Consider the following 12,455-nt stretch of genomic DNA (forward strand, 5'->3'; position numbering starts at 1 on the left):
CCCTTGGGCTCAGGAGTACCCCGCAGATTAGGTATAAACTGTGCGGGTCGTCACCGTATTCTAGTCCTCCTCTATAAGCTGTTGTTCTCTATCTCCTTAGAGGGTGTTTAGTGACACCCGACCTGCAGGCTAACATAAGCTGCAAGGGTATAAAGGAGACAGAGGCCCAATACATTAACAGGCACTAAAGACCCCTGTAATTGGGCAGAGCAAAACCCCCTACAAGGCTAAAGTGATCAAGGGATATGGGGAGAAAGCAGGGACAGGGTACTGAATTTGGACGATCAGCCATGATCTCATTAAATGGCGGAGCAGGCACGAGGGGCCGAATGGCCTACTCCTGCTCCTATCTTCTATGTATCTACTCTCTATTTCCCAGAATTTATGTCTGATAATCTAGGAATCTGCAGATTTAATCTTGGTTCTGCTGTTTACCCACCCGATGATGGTGCCACGAATGCTTTATAGCGAAGCAGTGCTTTCTGCATACCTTGGGGAGAGGAGGGGGTGTGGGGGCTGAGAATGAGGGGGGGTTAGGGTGTAGGGGTGAGGGAGGGGGAGTAGGGGGTGAGGGTGGGGGAGTTGGGGGGTGAGCGTGGGGGAGTAGAGTGGGTGAGGTGAGGATGGGGGAGTGGGAGGGGTGAGGATGGGGGAGTAGGGGGGTGAGAATTGTGGAGTGGGGGATGAGGGTGGGGGAGTGAGGGTGGGGGAGTGGGGGAGTGAGGATGGGGGAGCAGGGGGGTGAGGATAGGGGAGTAGGGGGAGTGAGGATGGGGGAGCAGGGGGGTGAGGATAGGGGAGTAGGGGGAGTGAGGATGGGGGAGCAGGGGGGTGAGGATAGGGGAGTAGGGGGGTGAGGATGGGGGAGTAGGGGGATGAGGATGGGGGAGTAAGAGGGGTGAGAATGGGGGAGCGGGGGGGTGAGGATGGGGGAGTAGGGGGATGAGGATGGGGGAGTAGGGGGATGAGGATGGGGGAGTAAGAGGGGTGAGAATGGGGGAGCAGGGGGGTGAGGATGGGGGAGTAAAAGGGGTGAGGGTGGGGGAGTAAGAGGGGTGAGGGTGGGGGAGTAGGGGGGTGAGGGTGGGGGAGTAGGGGGGTGAGGATGGGGGAGTAGGGGGTGAGGATGGGGGAGTAGGGGGGTGAGGATGGGGGAGTAGGGGGGTGAGGATGGGGGAGTAGGGGGTGAGGATGGGGGAGTAGGGGGGTGAGGATGGGGGAGTAGGGGGGTGAGGATGGGGGAGTAGGGGGTGAGGATGGGGGAGTAGGGGGGTGAGGATGGGGGAGTAGGGGGTGAGGATGGGGGAGTAGGGGGTGAGGATGGGGGAGTAGGGGGGTGAGGATGGGGGAGTAGGGGGTGAAGGTGGGGGAGTTGGGGGTGAGGGTGGGCGAGTAGGGGGGTGAGGGTGGGGGAGTGGGGTGTGAGGGTGGGGGAGTAGGGGGTTGAGGGTGGGGGAGTAGGGGGGTGAGGGTGGGGGAGTGGGGTGTGAGGGTGGGGGAGTAGGGGGTTGAGGGTGGGGGAGTAGGGGGGTGAGGGTGGGGGAGTAGAGGGTGGGGGAGTAGGGGGTGGGGGAGTAGGGGGTGAGGGTGGGGGAGTAGTGGGGTGAGGGTGGGGGAGTAGGGGGGTGAGGGTGGGGGAGTAGGGGGGTGAGGGTGGGGGAGTAGGGGGGTGAGGGTGGGGGAGTAGGGGGGTGAGGATGGGGGAGTAGGGGGTGTGAGGGTGGGGGGTTGAGGTTGGGGAGTGAGGTTGGGGGGGTGATTAAAGAGGGTGAAGGTAGAGGGTGAAGGTAGAGGGTGAAGGAGTAGGGGGGTGAGGGTTGTGCGGGAGTAGGGGGTGGGGAGAGGAGGGGCGGGGAGAGAATGGGTGAGGATGGGGGTAAGGAGGAGGAGGGGGTGGTGAGGGTGGTGGGGTTTTGGGAGAGGAGGGGGGGAGGGAGAGGCGGGGTGAGGAAGAGGAGGAGTCGGAAGAGGAGGGAGAGGAAGGGGAGAGGTGGGATAGGAGGGGTGGGGGAGAGGAGGGGTGTGGTGGGGGAGAGGAGGGGGTGGGGAGAGGAGGGGGTGGGGTGGGGAGAGGAGGGGGCAGGGAGAGGAGGGGGTGGGGTGGGGAGAGGGGAGGAGGGGTGGGGAGAGGAGAGGAGGGGGTGGGGAGAGGAGAGGAGGGGGTGGGGAGAGGAGGGGGTGGGGAGGGGAGAGGAGGGGGTGGGGAGGGGAGAGGAGGGTGTGGGGAGAGGAGGGGTGGGGAGAGGAGAGGAGGGGAGGGGTTGGGTAGAGGAGGGGTGAGGAGAGGAGGGGGTAGTGAGTGGGGGAGAGGTAGTTGAGGGGGCTGGGGTTGAGGGAGAGGAGGTGGTGGGGAGGGGAGAGGAGAGGTGGGGAGGGGAGAGGAGTGGGTGGGGAGGGGGGAGGAGGGGGTGGGGAGAGGAGGGGAGAGGAGGGGTTGGGGAGAGGAGAGGAGGGGAGGGGTTGGGGAGAGGAGAGGAGGGGAGGGGTTGGGGAGAGTAGTGGAGGAGGGGGTAGGGAGTGGTGGAGATGGGGTGGTGTTGTGGGAGAGGAGGGGGTGAAGGAGAGGAGGTGGTGGGGAGAAGAATGGTGGGGGATGTAAAGTCTGTGGGTTGTGCAGTTAATAAATACACAGTCTTCAGAAGTAACAAACAAAACAGGTCTTTACTATTCGAAGGTCCGGGCGAATCTGCCCAATAACTCCTGGCACAACACTTATATACTGGTGTGGTCACTATCGGTATTACAGTATACAGAAGCCAAACAAATAGTGCCACACCTAAAGTAGTTCCCTTAAAGGTGAACGGTTACATTCAATAGTTCCCTTAAAGATAGACGGGTACATACACTACAATCCTCCCTTTTTAGCTTATTACTTAGAGTCCCCGTTAAACATACATATCTTCAACTTCCTATAAAACAAATTACAGATATAATCTCGGTGGAGTCAATGTCATATAAAACAATTTACAAATATAATCTCGGTGGAAACAGTTCACAGGTTCGGTCTCTGCGGAAACAGTTCATAGATTCAGTCTCTGATCTTGACTCGTTCCGAACAACATTTCTTTGGTGTAGCCGGATTACCTGGCTAGCGTGACTCCTCCATAGCCTTTTTCTTGACGTAACAGCTTGAACCTTCGTCCTGTTGAACCAGCAGTGCGGACTTTTACAACCAACTGGCTGTCTTGACATTTTCCAGTTTTTCAACTAATTTAGCTCCTTTCGTAATGTCCCGCCTGGAATGGTAGAAGTGCTAATATTTTAGACAGTTATTATCTTCTGCTTCTTCTTTTTCTTTTCTGCCTTTTTGAAACTCTCGGAGCTCCTTTCTCGGCTGCCAGCTGTAGCGCCACCAACTCTTTATGTTCCTTAGACCTTAAGTGCTTCCTCCGGATTTCAGCACTTTGAGAGTTCTCATCACAAGCTGGGCAGACCACATCCTCGTAATATTCAGTGTCACTCAACAGGTCATGGTAATATTCGGGTTCGTCCTGAGTTAGGCCAGCGAGAGAGACTTCTTCTTCCTCCTCACCCGTCTGGACGTTAGCTGACGGTGGTTCCTTCCCTAAACATCTTTCTTGAAAAGCCTTCTTCATGCATTCATATTCATCCCGCTCTTCCTGGGTTATCTGCCATTCCTTCACGACGGACCTCATTTGTGAGTTCAATACCTTCCTTTCCATCGGTAATTGCGTTATCAGGCTATTTAACCCTTCTACTGAAGTAACGGTTTCCACATTCTTCTGTTCACCTTGACGTGATTCAACGTACTTTTGGCATCCTTGTAAAATTTGTGTTGCCACCTCAGCTATCTCCGTGACTTTTGAGAGCTCCGAACTCGTTCCCCCTGAAGATTGAAGCTCGTGTTCAGATTGTTCCCCTTGCAGAGTCTTGTCCTTCAGCATATGAAGGAGTTGGCTGACCGTTAACTCTTCCCTGGGAACATGGTGGATCAGAGTCTTCTCCATTTCCTCCACCTCTTTCTCCAATACTTCCACCTTACGTTCCTCTTGAACTTTGGCTTTCAGCACTCGGAAAAGTTGCGCCCTGATGCTCTCTAGTTCATGTTCAGGGACCATCCTTACAGTGTCCTGTTCTTCCACTGAAAGGATTCCCAGTTGAATCTGCTCTTCAAGTTGTTGAACCTCGGTCATTGCCGCCTCATATTTGTCTTGGGTGTCCTTCAATGTTTTTATAAGTTCTTGGACTTCTTGCTCATGTTCAACCTTTAGTTGTTCATATGCTTCTACTGAAACTAGCTTTTCGGAGGCTGCCGAGATAACCCCCTCCAGAATTGTAGCCTGGGCCTGTTCATACTGTTCTTTCAACTTCTCACACTCTGCTTGTAAGGAGTCGTAGAGAAGAACTGGAATAAAATCCTGGCTCCCTGAAGATTCCTCTTCCTTTGGTTCATTCTGTAAATATTCTAGTTCCTGAACAGCATCAGGGGAATGTGATTGGTATTTGACCACGATGGCTCTATGGTCGCTCTCTGCTTGAGCTAGCTGTCTCTGTAGTCTTTCCAGGTTCTCCCATTCGGTGTCCCAGAACCTTTCCATATTTTTCATCTCTTGTACGAGACGGTCACTCAACTGTTCTGATTGTTGTCGTACTTTGACATAAGTTTGCGTCCGAGCTCGGTGTTCTTCCGTCATGGATGAATCCTTTGCTTGAACAGGCTCAGAATTCTCTGTCAACCTGGAGTTCTGCTCTGCAGCTTTATTCTTCTTGGTACCATAAGTCCTTCTGCATGTCTTCGTTTTCTTTCCCATCGTCGGCAAGCCCCTTTTAGCCTTGTCTTCCATATTCGACTTGGTCTTATCATCATCCATTTCAGAATCTGAGCTAATAGCTTGCACCGAGTCCTCCCTCATTATGGCTTTTAGGTAATGCCATTCCATGTCTATTTTCTTAATCCACTCCCGTCCTAGAAGTGGTGGTCCTCCCTCAGGTAATACGTACAAGTTCATTCTTGGGTGTTCTTTACCCCTATCTCTCACCTTGACTCTTATTTTCCCCACGGGGTATACGTTATGCCCCGTGTATGTCTGTAATACGAACTTGGTATTTCTTAAAGGTATGTGAGAGAATAGCCGGTGGTAGTCCCTTCGGTTGATGACTGATAGAGCTGATCCAGTGTCCAGCTCCATTCTTACTTGGACTCCAGCTATTTTTAGTATGACCCAGATGGCCTGTAGATCCGTTTCTTTACCCACATTGTGGATTCTCAGCCTACCCAGCTCCTGGTTGTTTGGGTCTGAGTCTGAATTCTGTTCGTCTGAACTCTTCTCAGCCACCTTGTGTACCTTGTTGTACTTTTCTTGTGGTGGCTTCCTTTGATTATTGGTCTTTTTCCCGGACCGGCATACCTTTGCGATGTGACCCAGTTTGCCACATTTCCTATACTCTTGGTTCTTAAACCAGCATTGATTCTGGTCATGCGTGGTCTTCCCACAACGGTAGCATTTTGTTGTGCTTGAAGTAATTTGGTCCACCCCAAGTGCCGCCGCCTTTAGTTGCATTTCCGCCGTTCCTTTTGCTGCGGCTTCGTGCAATGCAGCTATAAGGACAGCCCTGTCCAGTGTGAGGTCGTTCTCTTCCAGTAGTCGCTTCTGCGTCCCTTCTTTGGACAATCCGCATACGAACTTGTCCCGCAGCGCTTCTGTCAGATTCCCTCCGAACTGGCAGTATTTCGCTAGCCTACGCAGTTCGACCAAGTATTCCGCATTGCTTTCGTCTTTCTTCTGCGTTCTTGCGTAGAATTTGAATCGTTCAGCCAGCATCAGTGGTGTGGGGTTCAAGTGGTCCTTCAGCACAGCCACAATCTCTTCGAAGGTCTGATCCGCTGGTTTATTTGGTGCTATTAGATGCTTCAAGAGCCCGTATGTTTTTGCCCCCATCGAGTTTAGCAATGTTATCGCCTTGTCGTCTTCCTCTATTTTGTTGGCTTCGCAATAGATCTCTATGCGTTCCACGTACGTGGCCCAGTCTTCTATTTCCGAATTAAAGTCGTTAATATTCCCTCGCTTAGGCATTTTTCTTCCCTCGGGAGCAGCACCAGTATTTCTTTAAGTATTCTTATTTATTTGTTTGTTTCTAAGATGGCGGTTTTCCCGCGGAATCGGCGGTTTCCCGCTCTTTCCTTCTCTCCCCGCCCACTTCAATGGCGGTATGTCAATCAAGATGGAGGTTTTCCCGTGAAAATGGCGGTTTCCCGCTCTTCCTTTCTCGCCCCGCCCACTTCAATGGCGGTTTCCCGCTTCTGGCGTCTTCTCCGCCTAATGGCGGCTTCCCGCGTTTCTTCCCGGTGGAAGGGGTACGCTTCCCCCACAGCGGACAGGTTCAGCCGCTGGCTGGCTTCCGCACAGCTCCCCTTACTCGGCTATGTCTTTTCCTCCCGCCCGCACGGCCCAACCGGCGCTGGGTACACCCCGTTAACGGAGGACAGTTCAGCCGCTGGACTGGCTCTCGCGCAGTCTCTCTCTCCGTACCCGGCTCTGTCGCTCTCTCACCCGCACGTTCGGTGCTACCGGCCCTGGGTACCCCGTTGGTGGAGAACAGTTCAGCCGCTGGACTGGCTCTCGCGCAGTCTCTCACCCCGTTTTCGGCTGTGTCTCTCACCCACTCCCGCACGTTCGGTTTTGCCGGCTCTGAGTACCCCGTTGGTGGAGAACAGCTCAGCCGCTGGACTGGCTCCTCGCAGTCTCTCTCTCCGCACCCGGCTCTCACCCGCACGGTTCCCGTTCGCCTCCCCAGCCCTCTCGCAGACCGGTGTTTCCCTCCCCGGCTGTGGCTGGGTTTCTCTTCCCGCGCCTACTCGCAGGCTCAGCGCTTCGTGGCTGCGGTCGCTGCCCGGATTTTTCCCGCCGATCGCGGTCCGGCTGTCACCCGACGCCGTTGGACCCGACTTTTGGCCGGCACAGCTCCCCCTCGACCAAGGTCGAGTGCTCTGCCCTTATCCTCCGGATACTTCTACCCCTTCCCCTACTCACAGTCTCTTCGGCCGCCTTGTTTCTTGCTGGTCGGCTCACTCCGCACCGTGGCAGAAGGGTAGTCAGTGCCTATTGCTGATACAGCTTTTGTTGTTAGTCTTCCTGCTTTCTGTTGTTGCAGCCTCGTGTTTTCTTTTGGTAGCACGACGAGGGCGGTTGTCTCTCTTCGACGCTCTTCGTTGCTTTTGGTAATCTTGCCGCAGGGTACGATCGGACTCGTCGCCACTGTAAAGTCTGTGGGTTGTGCAGTTAATAAATACACAGACTTCAGAAGTAACAAACAAAACAGGTCTTTACTATTCGAAGGTCCGGGTGAATCTGCCCAATAACTCCTGGCACAACACTTATATACTGGTGTGGTCACTGTCGGTATTACAATATACAGAAGCCAAACAAATAGTGCCACACCTAAAGTAGTTCCCTTAAAGGTGAACGGTTACATTCAATAGTTCCCTTAAAGATAGACGGGTACATACACTACAGGGGAGGGGGTGGGGAGAAGAATGGTGGGGGTGGAGGTGGGGGAGAGGAAGGGTTGGGAAGAGGATGGGTGTGGAGAGGGGGGTGGGAGTGGAGGGGAGGAGGGGGATTGGGGGAGGAGCGGGGTAAGGGGGTTGGGAGGAAATGAGGTGGGAGGGGGAGGGTGTGCGGGGAGGAGGGTGCAGGGGAGTGGGGGAGCTGGAGTGTGGGAGATACTACTTTTTTCTCTCAGTCTCCATTTATCTCTCTTTTTCCCTGAGTTTATGTCTGAAAATCTCGGAATCTGCAGATTTGATCTTGGTTCTGCTGTATAACCACCCGATGACGGTGCCACGATTGCTTTATAGCGAAGCAGTGCTTTCTGCATACTGTGCCATTTGTCTCATTTGCTATGAGTTGGCCATTTTGTGCACAAATTGGCTGCTGCATTTTGCCTACATAGCAGTGATGACACTTCAAAATACTTTTACCAAAGCAAAATACTGTGGATGCTGAAAATCTGAAATAAAAACAGAAAATGCTGGAAATACTCAGAACTGACGAAAGGTCATCGAGCTGAAACATTAACTCTGTTCCTCTCTCCAGAGATGCTGTCTGACCTGCTAAGTATTTCCAGCATTTCTGTTTTTACTTCAAAATACTTTGTTGGTAGTGAAGCACTTTGGGACATTTTGAAGATATGAAACACATTATATTAATGCAAATTCTTTCTTCCTAAGTGGAGCACACATTTGGGAATAACTGCTGCCATTTTGATTTTTGTTTTCCTTACCACTCCTTTTTCTTTCTTGGACACCCTCAGCACCTGCACACTCTGCACCCTATAAGAGTAACAGCTGTATTGCTAACTCATTACCATACACTCTCCTTAAAGGGGCCACTAACTTGGGATCCAATATGGCTACCCCATCTCCTGTAAGAACAATTACTTAGATGCGCAACCCTAAAACACCTTCCTGCATTCTAGCAAGGTGATACTGCCACATCCCTTACCTCAGCTCTCCCATGCCACTTGGCATACACTCCTCAATGGCTTGTCTTCACCCCAGCTACTCAATCTTGTTGCAGGAGAAAATGGTGCACAATGCCTGTGGTAAACCACTGTTTGTATTCCACTGTGTACATGCCTGTACATGCCTCGGCTGACTCCTCCCACGAATCCAGGTATAAAGGTGACTGCTCCACAGCCCCTTTGTATTCTGGACCGGTCGACCACTCGAGGCACACCTTCATTCTCTTGTTAATAAAAGCCTGTTAATTACTCGCTTAATCTCAGTCTTTTGAGTTATTGATAGTGCATCAATTTTATTAACAAGATTTTTATAATGGAGAAGATCCTCACACCAGCATGCCTGGACTTAGATCATCGGGAGGCGGACTTATCCACCAAGTTTACTCACTGGCTTAGGTGTTTCGAAAAATTCCTGACCGCCTCTGCTGCAATCAAATCGGACGAGGACAAACTGGATGTCCTGACCTCCAAAGTGAACCACCGAGTGTACTCGGTCATCCAAGACGCGACCTCGTACGCGGATGCTATCAAGCTCCTCAAGGACCAGTACACGCGCCCAGTGAATGAAGTGTACGCCAGGCACCTTCTGGGGAGTCGTAAACAACAGCCTGGGGAATTGACCAAGGAATACCTTCAGGCACTGTCTGTGCTTGGCCGGGCCTGTGGTTGTAAGGATGTAAAGGCCGCCGTGTACATAGAGGAACTTATCCGGGACGCTTTTGTAGCGGGCCACAAGTCCAATTACACCCGACAACGACTGTTGGAGCAGAGTGACCTCGACCTCAACAAGGCCTCTGAACTCGCACTATCATTGGACGCAGCCTACCGGGGCATGGATGCCTACTCCTCTGCACCGTGGACGCCGCGGGGAACGACAGCCTGGGACACGGTAGGACCGTCTCATAGCGCCGTGCCACCCCAGCCACATCCCAGCAACGGCCCAACTACCGCAGCAGTGTCCCAAGGCCAGACAGCAGTGCCCCAAGGCCAGAAATGCTACTTCTGTGGCCAGGCCAAACACTCCAGAGCGCGCTGCCCGGCGAAAAATGCGATCTGCTCGGGCTGCGGGAAGAAGGGACACTACGCCAGCGTCTGCAGGGCCAAAGCCACACCGAACCCCAGCAGCGCCGCGTGTGGGCCGTGCGGGCCGCCATCTTGGGTCTCCCCAGCCATGTGCGAACCACCGGAACAGCAGCCATTTTGGACGCCTCCAGCCACATGGGGATCATGGATGCCGCCATCTTGGACGACAGCCGGGACGCAGCAGGCCCCCAACACCGCCTCATCTGATACCCGCAGCGACACACCGACCCCTACGCTGGCCTCCGTTACACTGGACCAAGCGAGACCGCACCAGCTGGCCAGTTCCACAATGGACATTAAGGTAAATGGTCACGAAACAATCTGCCTTTTTGACTGGGGGCACGGAGAGCTTCATCCACCCCGACACGGTGCGGCGTTGCTCTCTCCCAGTCCTGCCTGCGCACCAGCGGATTTCTATGGCCTCCGAGTCCCAGTCGGCAGACATTGGCAGCTACTGCGTGGTGACACTCGTAGTAGACGGGACTGTGTACGATCATTTTAAACTTCTGGTCCTGCCCGACCTCTGCGCTGCCGTTCTACTGGGGTTAGATTTTCAGTGCCACCTTAAAAGTGTTACGATGGCGTACGGTGGACCCCTCCCCCCACTCACAGTCCGCAGCCAGCAGCTTCCAAATTGCCCGCCGCGCACCAGGTGCAACCTCTCCACACTCAGAGTCACCCCCCCCCCGACTGTTTGCTAACCTCACCCTCGACTGTAAGCCCATCGCCACAAAGAGCAGGCGATACAGTGCCGGGGACAGGGTTTTCATTAAAACCGAAATGGAGCGGCTCCTGAAGGAAGGGATTATTGAGGGCAGCACCAGCCCCTGGTGAGCCCAGGTTGTGGTCGTTAAGACCGGCGAGAAGCAGCGCCTGGTCATCGACTACAGCCAGACAATAAATCGCTACACCCTGCTGGACGCTTACCCACTCCCCCGCATAGCTGATATGGTCAACCAGATCGCGCAGTACCGCGTCTTCTCGACCATTGACCTGAAATCAGCGTACCACCAGCTCCCTATCCGCCCTGAGGACCGCCAGTATACTGCCTTTGAGGCAAACGGCCGCCTCTATCACTTCCTTAGGGTTCCCTTTGGCGTCACCGATGGGGTCTCCGTCTTCCAAAGGGAGATGGACCGGATGGTCGATCAAAATGCGTTGCAGGCCACTTTCCCATATCTGGACAATGTGACCATCTGCGGCCATGACTTGCAGGACCATGACGCAAACCTTGAAAAATTCCTCTGCACCGCCCAACTCCTCAACCTGACGTATAACAAGGAGAAGTGCATATTCCGCACAACCCGCCTCGCCATCCTTGGCTGTGTTGTGGAACACGGAGTCATCGGCCCCGACCCTGACTGGATGCGTCCCCTTATGGAACTCCCACTGCCCCACTGCCTCAAGGCCCTGAAGAGGTGCGTGGGGTTTTTCTCTTATTACGCCCAGTGGGTCCCCTACTATGCGGACAAGGCCTGTCCGCTGATCAAGTCCACCTCTTTTCCCGTGACGGCAGAGGCCCGCTTAGCCTTCCACCGTATCAAGGAAGACATTGCCAAAGCCACCATGCACGCAGTGGACGAACCCATCCCCTTCCAGGTGGAAAGTGACGCGTCCGACTTTGCCCTGGCCGCTACCCTCAATCAGGCGGGGAGACCCGTGGCCTTCTTTTCACGAACCCTCCAGGGCCCGGAGACCAGACACTCTGCTGTTGAGAAGGAGGCCCAGGCTATTGTGGAGGCCGTGCATCATTGGAGGCACTACCTGGCCGGAAAACGATTTACCCTGCTCACTGACCAGCGTTCAGTTGCTTTCATGTTTAACAACAAGCAGAGGGGCAAAATCAAAAACGACAAGATCTTGAGGTGGAGAATCGAACTTTCCACCTACAATTACGAGATCTTGTACCGGCCCGGGAAGCTCAATGAACCCCGGATGCTCTATCGCGTGGCACCTGCGCCAGCGCGCAGATCGATAGACTGCGGGCCCTCCACAATGACCTCTGCCACCCGGGGGTCACCAGGTTCTTCCACTTCATCAAGGCCCGCAACCTGCCTTACTCCATTGAGGAGGTCAGGACCATGACCAGGAACTGCCAAGTCTGCGCTGAGTGCAAACCGCACTTTTATAGACCAGACAGGGCTCACCTGATAAAAGCCACTCGCCCCTTCGAGCGCCTGAGCGCTGATTTTAAAGGGCCTCTCCCCTCCTCCGACCGCAATGTGTACTTCCTCAATATTATTGATGAGTACTCCCGTTTCCCATTCGCCATCCCCTGCCCGGACATGACCAGTGCCACGGTCATTAAATGTCTGAACGACCTCTTCACCCTGTTCGGTTTCCCCAGCTATATCCATAGCGACCGGGGCTCATCGTTTATGAGCGACGAACTCCGTCAGTACCTGCTAGCTAGGGGTATTGCCACAAGCAGGACCACCAGTTACAACCCCCGGGGGAACGGACAGGTGGAAAGAGAGAATGCGACAGTTTGGAAGGCCGCCCTGCTTGCCTTAAAGTCTAGGGGCCTTCCGACCTCCCGCTGGCAGGATGTGCTCCCCGATGCGCTCCACTCTATTCGGTCACTGCTCTGCACTGCCACTAACGCCACCCCTCATGAGAAAATGTTTGTCTTCCCAAGGAAGTCCACATCGGGGACATCGCTACCGCCATGGCTGACGTCCCCAGGGCCGGTCCTACTGAGAAGACACGTGAGGACCCATAAAACGGACCCCCTGGTCGAGAGGGTCGACCTCCTCCACGCCAACCCCCAGTATGCTTACATTACGTACCCGGACGGGCGGGAGGACACAGTCTCCATAAGAGACCTCGCACCCTCGGGGGCCGCAGTAACCCACTACCCACTACCACCCCCCCCCCACGATCCGATA

Source organism: Somniosus microcephalus, chromosome 3, assembly GCF_052327205.1.
Source record: "Somniosus microcephalus isolate GS21.2 chromosome 3, FLI_Smic_1.0, whole genome shotgun sequence".
Taxonomy (NCBI): Eukaryota; Metazoa; Chordata; class Chondrichthyes; order Squaliformes; family Somniosidae; genus Somniosus; species Somniosus microcephalus.